The following is a 13,382-nucleotide window of genomic DNA, read 5'->3' as shown; positions in this document are numbered from 1 at the left end:
GGATTGGACTGCATTCAATCTGAGAGCTTGCCAGCAATTTATTGCTGTTTGACTCCAGCAACTGAGCACGAGCCCTGCCGCCAGCCAGCACAGCTCCTGCAGCACGGTGCTGCCTTTGCCTCCCTTCTGAAGGAAATTATTGCTTTGCATCTCTCTCTTAGGGCTATTTGGTCAGGAATTGGAGCCACAACATGAAAGCTGTGGGAGGTTAAGAATCCAAGGAGTAAGATAGATATGCTATGATCGTAGAACCATAGAAGTGTTAAGGTTGGAAAAGACCACTAAGATTATCTAGTCCAACCATCCTGTACCCACCTTTGTGTCCATCCATTGTTGAGCATGAGCCGTCTTCAGGGGTTGCTGTTTGTGGGGCTAGAAGGAAATTTGGCAAACAGTCTTCCAATTCAAAGTCAGAGGTGGACCAAAAACATGCCATTTGCTCACTTTTTTGGCTTTAAATCTCAGAGCAGTGAGTTATTCTAAAACACAGGCTTTATTTTAGATTACTTTAACTGAGATGTAGAAGAATGCTTGTTTTAACAAATGAAAACCATAGAACACAGAATCGCAGAGGTTGGAAGGCACTTCATCTGATCCATCAGACTGATCATCTGGTCCAACCCCTGCTGAAGCAGGTTCCCTACAATAAGCTGAGCAGAAAATAAAATGTCTTTGTGAGGATGTGTTATACTCTTCCAGCTCATTAGACTACTGCATTATTTACTCTTTCAGTTCATCAGACTATGCAGCACATGCAGAATGTGCCATCTTTGCACTAAATTCTTTTTTTTTCTTCTCCTGAAATTTCACACCTGTCAAATGTTGATTTGATTCTGCAATATCCATTCCAGTTTCATCCCTGAAACTAAACAAAATCATTTTCTTGGGTCAACGCCAAAATATAAAATAAATTTGTTAGAAAAGAGTGCAAGACAAAGCTGACAGCATGTGTATTAAGCTGAGTCCAAACAGATGAGTTCCGTCACAAGTCTTTTATTATTAATCATTCTATTATTTTTGACATGCTGTCTAACAATAAACCACATGAGCATTCCTTTGTATTAAGAAAAGAAAAAAAAAAATCAAAATCCTAGAGAAAAATTGGAGGATAGTACAGCTCAGTGCTGAGGGAATCAGCGTGTGATGTTGAGGAGGATGTTCCCGTCAATGTAAAATGTAAAAGAAATGTCTTTTCCAGTGTTCACAGGGGTAATGGCCTTTTGAGGTCACTGGTGGCAGAAACAGGGCCCAAGGGAACGGCATGGAGGTGTGCTGGGAGGTGGGGGGTTATGAAAAGGCTGTTCCCCAGAGAGCGGTGGGCATGGAATAGCCTGCCCAGGGCAGCACGGCACTGAGCTGCTGGAGCTCACAGAGCATCGGGACAATGCTTGCAGACATTGGGTTTGGAGCCCGAAATTGGGCTCAATCATCCTCGTGGGACCCCTCCAACTCAGGATGTTCTGTGATTCTACAAACCAAATCAACCAAAACCTTACCCTGCACCAAAAACTCCTGAAGTAATCCAAATGGGATGACCTCTGGGGACTGATGGCCACCTTTCCCCTAAACTCTGTTGTTTTTCTTTGTGTGCATTCCCCAGTTGTGTGCAGCTCTCTGAGCCCCACCAGTAGCCATGCAGGGTGGAGCATTCCTTGCACCCCTTCAAGGCGTTTTTCACTGCTTCACAGGGAAATGTGCTTCACGCATTCACAAACAGTGTGCTCTGCAGAGGCCACAGATCATGCCATCTATATGGAAGGTCTCTTCTGAGAAAAAGGAACCGCCATTTCTTCTCCATAAAAACTCCCCTTGACCATAAAAAAGATGACATACATCAGCACTTGGAGCAGCTGCAAGAGGAGTCCATAAACAATACATTACAATAAGGAGCAGCCAGAGGTCACGTCTGAGAGCATCAACCAGAGCGGCCCCAGGCAGGACCTGACACAGGCCCCCAGAGTCATTCAGCAGAGGTGTTTGCCAGAAGAGGATCTGGTCCCTGGCTCATGTTCACAACAGAGGAGCCCAGGAATTGTGAATCTTATCAAAGATTGCCCATTAACAACAAGTAGAATGGAACCCCAGTTCTTGTATCTGTTTTTATAATGAGCGCTGAGCAAAAAGCAGATAGCAGGATTGTGGGGTTGATTTTTTTCTTTTTAAGAAGAAGAGAACAGCAATATATGATTAAAATTATTGGACTGTGGGAGCTGGTGAGAGATTCTTGCAATTACTCAAAATCTGACCTTCAGAAAAACCACATACATGCCTGCAGTGATTTGCTCCCAGAGGTCAGCTTTGGTGATGAAGGTGGGTCTGTGTGGCTGCCGAGTGGATACTGCTGTATTCACTTCATTAAGAGAAACAGAGCAGCACATACATGCCTACTGTGCTCGCAGACGATACTGCACCTCCTAGTGTGCCCTGTGCTGTTCACCACAGGGGTTAAGGCTGGCGTTAGACCTTGCCTTGCACCCAGGGTGGACATAAATCATCTCTTTACAAAACTATGAAAAAGGGCTAAGTCTGGAAATCGTGGCAAAGTGTATGCTGAGTGAGTGTCTGCAGGAAGGCTACCCTCTCTTACTCAAGATTTTGGTATGTATCCCACAGAAAGGCAAACAAAATCAAAGCGCGTTGCTTCAGTTTTACACCATCTTGCCATAAATCTACTCTCTGTGTGAATTATGGCAAAACTACATGCAGCTACTGAGCTTCTGCCTTAATGCACCCACACTGCAGATGGGTTTTGTCTGTATGTGTTTTGGCAGACAGACCAGGCTCACATTTAAATTCTGTATAGCATACAGAGGGAAAAAAGGAGTGGGAGGGGGATAGGTGTTTTTTTAAGATACCTTGTTGACTTGCTTACAAAGCTAATTATCTTTTGAAAGTTAGTTTTTGTATTTTCTATTTGCATTTTTGCTGCATTCTGTATTTCTGCAAGTCAGGATGATCGAAGAGAAACACCAAGCAGGCCCAACAAGGAGCCGCTCCAGCAAAGTCCACGTGCTGCAATTAAATGCAGCCGTGCCATGGCCTTTGCAAACTCACATCTTCAACATACAGCCCTAGTCCTGCTAAATCTTTGTGTTACGGCATTGCCCAAAAAAGCCTTGTTAAAAAAAAAAAAAGTCTACCTTTTCCCAATAAGAAATGTGTTTTTTCATTAAATACATTTATCGAGAGGAGTATTGGCTTTCCGTGAAAATGCTGGCTTGTCCTTGGAGCCATCCCTGCCAAATGGAGCTGACAACAGATGATGTTCTCAGAGTTCTGGCAGTTGGGTGTTGAACACTTTCAGGTTTCACTCTTTTAATGAAGTCTTGAGCCCCTTGTTGGCGTGGTGCAGGCTTTCTTGCTTTTAGTTTGCTATTTTGACACAGTTCCACCATATAAGATACAAAGATGGGAGAGTCTTTTGCACTGGCTGCTTGATTGCATTTGTGGTTAGAATATGACAAAGATAATATTTTACACTGGGAACTCACTTTCTGACTCGCCATGGGGATTTCTGTGTCTCCTTCATTCCTATTAGACAAATATTTCCTGAAGTGGGCTCTTCCATTTCTACTTTTGATATATTTAGCAAGAACTTCCTTGACGTGTTATTTTCATTTGAAATAATAAATAAATAAATAAAATTGTATAAAGCTTTGGGTTTTCCCATCCCTACCTTTCTCTCCATATTTCTCCCACCTTTTTTTTTTCAGCCTCTTTTGCTGAAGTCAAGCTTTGTAGTCACTGCCACTCTACTGCCAACAGATACAGATTAATTCTCAATTCCTTCAAATTGCTATCCTGCCATTATTTGCACTTGTAATATATTCCAGCTGTGACAGCACCCGAACCCTTCTCTCTGTCTCCAACAGCTGTGTTTTCCTGGCTTAGCATTCCCCAGTCTCTGTGGCACCGCCACCAGTGTCCCAGCACAGACCAAGAGCTGGGCTGCGGGTGGTGGCAGCCCTGCCCCAGGTGGGAACAATTATGGGAAGGGGTCCCAGTCTGCACTGCATGAGTTAGTGCTGATAGCACCCAGATAAGCTAACTTAATAAAGCAGTGTCTTAATCAAGGCACATTCCTTGCATTTTGCCTTTCGTCCTGCCTCTCTGGGGTGATGCTATCGAGCAGTTACGTGGAGCTGGGGGCTGTGCCAGTGCATCGGAGTGTTGAACATAGGGGGGACAAGTGGAAAGCTCAACATAGTTATAACCTCTCAGATTTATTGGTCTAAGACACTTGACCCTAAATCAAAACCTGTAGGGCCACTCTCTTCCATCCAACTGCTGAAGCTCCCCTTTAAAAGCTGTAACAAAAACAAAAACTCCAGAGAGTCCCTCCTTTCAGAAACAAGCCTTAATGTTAATGAAACAACTTAATTTCCCCGTGGTTCCATATTTCAGAGACTGATCTTCTTGCCCAGCTGTGTATGTGTTGGTGTTTGCTGCGTGCTCACAAGCACGGCTGCGTAGCAACTGCTAACCTGAAAGTTATTCAGTAGCTAAAATTATCAGTGGGGACCCTCTCTTCCCTCTCAGTCTGTGTAATGAGATCGCTGCTGTGCAACTTTGATTAGACATGTCAACCTGCAGCTGGATGTCTGAAAATGAGTATTGCTATTAAAATGCCTTTGCTAATGATCAGCTCACGTGTCTATCATTTTGACAGATTTCACCTCAGGAATGTGGAAAGTATGCAGGAATCCCAAGGTTGCGATGTCATGTTCAGGGAAATGGGTATTGGTGTATTGTATTTCCTGTGCGTTAACCCTAAAGTAGCAGTTTCCTTGGCAAAATCATGCTGAAGCTTGCTGCTGAGCACAGGCTGTGCTCAAAGAGATCCATAATCCTGAGCTAGGAACTGAGTGTGATGGGGAATTGTTTTCTGGAGCATAAGCCTGACAACAGGGCATCCGTCCTCTGTACCACTTCTTTTGGTTTGATTTAAAGCTTTCGTTGTGTGGAAAAAAGAATCAGGTGTTTGGAGAAAATATTTCCAGATCTCCTTATCGGTTATCAATTTAGCAATTTAGGAAAACCAAAAGCTGGGTGATTTGAGAGGAGAGGGCCAGTTCCAGCAAGGTGCCCAGACACGAGAGCTCCTCAGGAGCAGGCCGTGTGCTGAGCTCTGCATATTGTGCCCAAGACACACTAAGGCTTTTCAGGGGCCTAAGCCTGGAAAGTAGGTGGGAATTCCCAGGGAGAAGGGAAGAAATGGAGTCAGCTGCTGCTCCCATTTCTTTTGTTCTGGCTGCCACAACCCACAGCCCGGAATCTCATGGCCCTTCTCTCCCATCTCCCAGCCCTCTCTTTATCAGCCTCCCCTCTTTCTGCAGGCAGGAGGAGACGAATGTGCACTTGGAAAGCCATTGGTGGCTCATGGTGTATGAACAGCCTCCCCAGTGCACCTTTGAACCCATTCCTCCTGCATTTGTTTGTCTTGCAGATAAAACTTCACAGCAGTGTTTGGAGAAAAGTCTAATGAGGGACCACTGTTTGCATAACAAAGCGAGGCTTCCTCTTCAGATGTTCAACCTTCATTAAGCATAATTTATATTCCAGCTAATCTTTGGAAGCGGATAAAATATGGAGCCAAAGTTTGTTTTTACATAGTTTGGAGTAGCACGTTGTTTGTTTTAAGTGGTCAGTTGCAACTGACAGTTGATTTATATTCAACATAATGATGATTTGTGATGGCTGCAGATTGTCGTGGGGAGCGTTATGTCATTGACTGCTGTGGCTTTAGCACTCTTTGACGTCAGTTGTTGAGTGAAAGGATAAGAGCAAATGGATGCTTTCGGATATTTCAGCAGATCCGCAAGCATAAAAAATTGTGAATTTGTAAAATATGTGGGCTTTTTTTCCTCCAGACCCTCACATTGACTGTACTGAATAGCACACTGAATGGTAGCTTGCTTCTCTGGCAAGTCCCAGACATCACCACTTGGGGCCCTTGGAAGGTCACTGAGCCTCTGAACCAGCAGCTCTTGGGGTGATAAGAGGCAACAATATCCTGCTCTAGTGTGCTGCCTAGAAAGAAAACAGGCTGATATGACTGAACACTTACAGGACATCACAGCTTGGTGTAAAAAATATTCATTTAATTTCTCATCGTTTAGGCTTTGTTCATACCATAGGCACATAAAAGGATCTGACGCTATTGAATCTTCACTGTAGTTTTGACCCCCTGCCTGTATAAGATGCACTTTTTCACTGCAAATGAAATATTCAATATATTTCACTTATCACCTTCCAGTTTTATTAAAAGATGAGAAATGACTGATAACATTTATCTTGTTTGAACTCCAAGCTGAGCCTTACCCTTTTCTGCAAGTTTACATTGTAATGACAGATGTTTGAAAACACCCTTCAACATATCAAGAAAATTACAACCTGGCTTGTGTGTGAGGACAGCACTGAGGTGTGCTGTGTCCTTTCAACACAGAAAAGCAAGATTTTCAGATGTCTGTGATCCTCTCCAGATCTCCAAGCAGAGCAACATGGATACTGTGGATTGAGTGATGGCTTTCCACCTTGTGTTCCTTAATACTGAGAAAAGTTCAGGATCCTCTGCTGGTTTGGTTCATTGCATCTGTAACCATAACTTATCTGTCACTATTTTTAAAAGAGGCACCAACCTTTAGAGAATATGTTTATTTATTCATTATTTTGTTTTATTATTTTTCAGGAAAAAATGCTGTAAGGGTTATAAGTTTGTTCTTGGACAGTGCATCCCTGAAGGTATGTGGTTTTGCTGTTGTTATCTTTCCTGTCCCTATGCATTTGTCTTTCCCTGTGTGCTCTATTCTCTGCTCTGCCGTCTGGGAGAGCGTCCTGATACAGCCCACAGCCTGGGCTGTACCGCATACATGGGAACCATTTCCAAGAAATTGTCGTGAAAATAAAAAAATCAGCGTCTTCCAAAATTTTGTTCAGCGTGCCAAGCCTTAATCCTCCCTGAGTACGTGTGGCCGCACAGATCCTCTACAGGACCTGGTGCAAACACGGAGCCACATGCTGCTCTTGGCCGTGCATGCAGGAGCAGTCTGTGCATCCAGGAGCTCATGCTCCCCCTGTGGTCTAGCAGAGGAGATTTGACTTGGAAATGCATGGAGTGACCAGGTGAGTCAGTCCTGCTTTTGTGACCTGTCTCCTGGAGGCAGCAAGGGGAAAGCATCGCCATACAATACCACTTTTTCACCACCTCTTCTGGCTGGGGGCACAGGGACTGAGAATTACCTAGGGTGGTTAAATTCACAGTGAAAAGGAAATCTGTCCCTCCTGACAGGCTGCCCAGAGGCTTTGAAAGTGAGTACTGTGATCCAGTGCTCAGAAGTGGTTGATTGCACATCTCTTGTAAGAGAAAGGCTGAGGTCTGCCTGCCTTAACCGTGGCGGAGGCGTCTGCTGGTCGGCCCAGCCTCAAGAGCCATCAGTCCTCACACTTTGCCCATCTTGAGTGAAATTGTCTCAGAAGTTATAAGAGAGGAAGAGTGGCCATGCAGAAGCAAATGGTCAGAGACAACAATACATTAAAACTCATTTCCTACAAAAAAAAACAGGTCAAGTGGACGGCATTGTCTCAGCTTGAGATGGTGATGTTTCAAAAAGAAAAGTGACAGATTATCGCTGTAAATATCAGCTGTTGATATCAGCTGTATTTTGGATTTCAGTCTCCAGCCAACAGGGATCATAAACCAAATTCCAGTCCTGTCTCTTCTTTGTTTTTTCCTTCGTACCTTTGCTGTGGGCTGGAAACACTCATGGACTTTGTACAAAAAAGTGAGATATTAAATGCCGTATTCTAAAAATAGGAATTGTACATTTCCTGCTTCCATGAGGAGGAATGGGTTTGGGCATCGTCGGTGCTCACAAGGGCATCCTTGTTCTGCGGTTTTGCAGAGTTTTGTCTCAGGGTGTGCAATGTGAAATGATGGCTTCAGTGTGAGACACTTGGAGGAGACAGTTGTGCTGGGTTTGTTCAACCCTGTCTGTGCGTAGGAGGAAGAAGCCCTGAATCCTTTCAGGGTGGAAGAAAGCCAGGGCTCTGCAGCCTGGCCTCTGCTTTCCTATCAATTGTAGCACTTTTATATGCTGTTATTTTCACTAAATATAATGGATACAGCAGAAGAAGTAATGGGAACGAAAATATAATGAGAGCCATAGCAATAAATTATAGGAGGGTTCTAATTTTCATCTCTTGAGTTTTCAGGTGATTATGAAAGCAGCATTGTTGTGTACCCACTGACTTTACTTAAACCTGCCTATTAACTGGATCTCAGTAACCTAAGTTTTTGCCGTTCATTGAATTTCTCCACTGGCTGTGGCTGCCATCCCTCTGTCTCTTCACACCCTTTTCAGCTCAATAGATATTTTGCCTTGAACTCCACAGCCCACAGCAGCTGCTGTAATATCCAAGACAATCTGGGCTTTTGATGTAGGGATGAGAAACATGATTCAGAGAAGCAGTTCTTTCATTTACTCTGTTATAATACATCACTTGGCTCTTTGCACATTGTTTTGGCATAGTCTTGGAGGAGGAGCTGCATGAAATGCGTATCTTGAGACAGGCACATAAATACATTGCAGATGTGAGCTTATTAGAGCACATCTGCACTTTTTAATCCAGTGCTGGCAAGCTAAAGCTCAGAGAAATAGTTCCAGCCTCACCTTCTCTGTGGTTTAGCAGTGGCTGCAGAGAGGAGGGTCGGAAGAGGGCTAGACCCTTCCCTTGCCCACCAGCCTTTCTTTTAGGGAGCTGCTGTCTGAACACACTCTTTCTCCAAAGAGTTGCCCATGTCCATCTTTCGTTTCTGTCCTGTTTTTCCACTTCCATCCATGAGGAACAGTAGATACCAGTGCAGCTTAGTGAACGTGAGTTCATGCTGCTGTGTCCTGCATTTTGTTGGCTTTGGACTCAGTAGGTTTCAGTTGCAAGAGCAGGGAGCCGTGACCATTGGGAAACAGAGGAGTTTCCTTTGCGTGTTTGATTTGCACTCTACTTGGCCAGCAAATCAGGCCAAAATGAGCTCTTTGCCCTTTTACCAGAATAGTTTTCCTCTGCTTTGACTCAGAAACTGACAGCTCCAAGCAGGTCCTGCCTCACAGTGTTGCTGACATTGAAGTAGAGCTGTAGCCTGAAACAGCGTCTTGGAGAGCAGACTTCCTACCAATGGTTTGTTAATTGAGTTTCTTGCCTTCAGACTCATTCACTGCAAAGTATACCATGGCAGACAAATACTCATAAGATCTGCTTTTTCCTCACTAATGCTACTTAAGAAACTTCCTCACTGCAACCTTCTGTGTTGCATTGTCATTCCTGAATTCACTGAGACATGTATAGAGACATTATTTCCTTCAGTGCTTCTTGTTTTCCTTAAGTCTGAAATAGCCTGATCCTTGCTGAGTGGCTTTGATTCGTCCTCAAACCTTCTGAGACTGGGCTGGTGAACAAGGGGCAGATATGTGAGGAATCCTGTGTTCTCAGTACTTCTCAGCACGCAAAGGCGGTGTGCACCTTTTGTCCAATTTTGCCCTCAGAGTGAGGACTGTTCCTAAGGGAGTCATTCCACCTGGGACCTGTTTAGTCTAGATGAAAGAAGTCTGAAGGAAGATGTGATACCAGTATTTACGTGAAAAGGCTGCGAAGGAGAAAGCAAACTCTTCTTCATGGCAAGAGAGAGGAAGACAAAAATAATGGGCATTAAGAGGAATTTGGAACAGGCATTAGTAAAAATCTTACCCTCTGCAAGGATACTTCATCTCTGGAATGTGGGGTGTACCATCCCTGAGGGCTTCTTAAGCGTGGGTTACTTGAACATCTGAGGAAAGGCTTGCATGTAGCTAATCCTCCTTGGGTGGAAGGTGGCCCCTTACAGCTGTGTTGCTTTTTCTTTTTTTTCTTTTTTTTTCCTTAATTTTGTTTGTGTACATTTATTCATGGAAGCACAGTGAGGACAGAGATCATTCTTCCTCAGCCCTGAATAGACCGAACAGGCCAAATTTTGGAGCAGGCTAAATACAGCATCTATGAGGGAAACTGGCTAAGGCACATTCATGCTCAGCTAAGCAAGGGCGTGCTCTCATGTGCTACAGCACCATCCAGCCCCATCCCTTGCCTGCAGCCTGCAGCAGTGTCATGAGCTCCATGCAGCACCTAGCACTGAAACTTTACTGCTGCACAGAGGCCAATCATTGAAATCAACCACATCTATGTGGAAAAATGAAATTGCAGCCATGCTCAGAAAAATTGCCTCTAGCTCTTTATATTTGTGACTGTTTATTGGTTCCAAACTTTGCAACCCCAGCGTCACTGAAAAAGCCCAATCTATCCAGAAGGTTGTCCAAGTTTGAAGGCAGTGGCCATGTTTTCCTTCCAAACTCAGGCATCTGCATCATTCCACCCCAACCACAGCACCATGGACACGGTTGGCATTAAAGCCAACCCACTGTAAAGTGCAATGGAAAGAAAGGATGCCTGCTATTCACAAGGTAACAAGTACCAGAGAGGAAATGCTTGGCACTGGGACAGTATTTTTCAGTTGAAGGAGCTCTGGTGTGCCCTACTGGTTCTGGCACACCATGGCCCATTAAGCCCCATTTGGAGCACTTTTGTAACCACGCATACAGTCACTTCTGCCCACAGTTCTTTGCATGTGTTCTGAATACTCCATACAGCAAATGTGGTTTCACTTGCTTTTCCATCTATTAATTCATTTTAATTGTTTGGAAAAACCATCGTACTAGCAGAGATGTCTGCTAGTCATTAGCGTGAGTCAGTAATGAGTTGGGGTTTTAATCATTTTATACTGTGTATATGGAAACACAGTGCATTGCTGGGAACTCAGTCGAAACACGTAGGTTTGGATGTTGTGTGTTATGCCTGGAGCAGAGGTCGGATGCTTGTGCTTGTGCCCTGTTGCTGCAGGGTTATCAACCACAAGCACTGTGAATCACTGCGTGCAAGGCGATACTCCTCTGAAATAACCTCAGAGCATGGCTGTGTCATAAAACCCGGCCTTCAGCAGGGTGACCTGAGCTGGTATGGAGGCTGGATGCTCCTCCTGTTCCTTCCTTCTCGTGGGGTTTTGAAGTGGGACCTCAGGCAGATTTCTGGGATCTCACTGAAAAGCATGCTAGTGACTGAGTGTATCCTGATTTTCACATGGCTGTTATTAGGGGTGATGATAGTTTTGCAACAGTGTGTTCTTTGCTAGGAGGTTTGTAACTGAGTATGAACAGTTACTGCGTGATTTTAATTAACTTTTCTTTGTGGTATATTTTCTGCCTGGATTGGGCAGTTCTCCATATTGTATTTCTCAGTATTTTGCATATGAAATGCTTATATCAGCACTTAAAGACTGTGGAAGAAAACAGCAAAAAACTTTTAGGTAATGTAAAATTCCTCAAAATTCTTAAATTCTGCAAACTGGGTAAGTATCCCTTGCTTAAAAGCCCATTTTAATAAATAGCCCAGTTGCCATGAGGTGCACTAAAAAGAGCGTGGCCAGCAGGTTGGGAGATGTGGCCCTGGTGAGGCCACATCTGGAATACTGTCTCCTAACTATGCATTTCTCTCCCTAGACTATGATGTGTGTGCTGAAGCTCCTTGTGAACAGCAGTGCACAGATAACTTCGGACGGGTGCTGTGCACTTGCTATCCTGGGTACCGCTACGATCGGGAGAGACACAGGAACAGGGAGAAGCCCTATTGCCTGGGTGGGTAGGAGTGCTTCTCTCTGGTTCATGATGTATTTTCCTTCTTCAGGTTCTTTAGCAGTCAGTGTAGATTTCAAAACTTCTTTATTTTCTTTACAGTTGCTTATTAAATGTGGCTTTTAACTCTGCTAAGTGTTGGTCCCCATGACTAAGATATCTAAATCCTCCTGAAATTATGGGTGGGTAGTAACTAAAAAAAGCCATATACACTTAACCGCTTTGAAGCATCAGGGTGATGCAATTTTCCCTTTCTTAATTCCTCCTGCAGGTTATGAGCAGTATTTGAGAAGAGGGGCATGGTTCTAGGTGTAACCCCCAAAGCATTATAACCATGCATGATTAGGACAACCAATCCTTGGGGTTCCGTTCAGATGGGAAGGATCTGGTTCAGGACAGTTCTCACTGTCCTGTGGTTCTCCACAGTTCTCATGCAGCTGTGCTCATGTGGCTGACACAAGGAGTTGTGTCCTGCTTAGTTTGCCGTGCCAGGGAGCCAAGGTTGTCAGGATGAAGCTCTTAGTGAGCTTCCTGGTGCAAAAAACGCTCACACAGTGCTCACTGATAAAATGCAGGAGTGTTAATGATTGTTGGTCTGCACAGAGCTCCAGCCTGAAGCAGCAGCAGTGCTGCAGCCACTCATTTATTTAAACCCCAAATCTCCTGGTACTTTAAAAGGAAGATTATTATTTACCCAAGGTCTGAAACCTCCGGCTTCAGGGCGCTTTCTATTCTCACTCCTCTCCAGACATTGATGAGTGTGCCGCCAGCAATGGGACACTGTGCTCACAGATCTGTGTCAACACCGTGGGCAGCTACAGGTGTGAGTGCCACGAAGGCTACACGCGGGGGGAGGACGGCAGGACGTGCACCAAGGGAGATAAAGGTACGTGCCGTTGGGGTTAAAGGTCTGGGGTCAAAGGGTCTGCTTCACACGAGGCTCTGTCTGGCCGTCAGGAAGCACTGCTGTAGGTGTGCATGACTGGCACTATTTGCCCAAAGAGGCTACGGACAGCCCAGAGCTCAAGAGAAGGGGTGTTTTTCCATTTAAAGTAATTTGTGATGGAAAAGGGGTGAGAGTGAGGGCTTGTACTTCCTTTTCACTGCTGTTTTCAGAGCATGAACGTGTACTGAGTGTAAATGACCTTGAAATTGCTGACCTCATCCCAGTTATTAAATTACAGTATTTAGAGTACTGAAGATTAAATACTGATACAGCAATTTAAAAAGCAGGGAGGAAGACAACAATCTGTGCTCTGGAAAAGAAAAAAAAAAGGGGAAGGGGGGAGAATGAAAAAGGAAACTTCACTCTTTTGATGAATGGCATCTTACTGTAGGTTCATCTGTTAATGTCTGAGCACATTTATCTGTGGGTGCTCCAAATGTATCAGTGGGTGCTCCAAATCTCACTGGATGGCCAAAGTCATTTATAATTTTGATTTTCCCCTGAAAATCAAATGGAATGGATAACGTTAATTGTTTCTTGTCATTTTCAAATCTTTGGGTTTTTTTCCTTTATAAGTGTGTGGGGGGGCCATTAAGGATTAAGGAAATACGTATAGCATAAATAATCCCCTAGCAAACAGCATTTTTAGCTAAATTTTCCTCTTCACAGAATCACAGAATTGTAAGGGTTGGAAGGGACCTCTAGAGATCATTGAGACCAAC

The 13,382-nt window shown here is 44.2% G+C and overlaps 1 long non-coding RNA gene across 1 annotated transcript; it reads left to right on the top strand.

Annotated features, from left to right (window-relative positions):
- The first annotated feature begins 6,679 nt into the window (after positions 1–6,679).
- On the top strand, positions 6,680–12,619 carry LOC104914813. The gene is made up of 3 exons (XR_796139.3): positions 6,680–6,741; positions 11,583–11,717; positions 12,463–12,619. It is a non-coding gene; the product is annotated as an uncharacterized LOC104914813 (long non-coding RNA).
- The last annotated feature ends 763 nt before the right edge of the window (positions 12,620–13,382 follow it).

Source organism: Meleagris gallopavo, chromosome Z, assembly GCF_000146605.3.
Source record: "Meleagris gallopavo isolate NT-WF06-2002-E0010 breed Aviagen turkey brand Nicholas breeding stock chromosome Z, Turkey_5.1, whole genome shotgun sequence".
NCBI classification, from domain to species: domain Eukaryota; kingdom Metazoa; phylum Chordata; class Aves; order Galliformes; family Phasianidae; genus Meleagris; species Meleagris gallopavo.
This window is presented reverse-complemented; position numbering and strand designations above follow the sequence as displayed.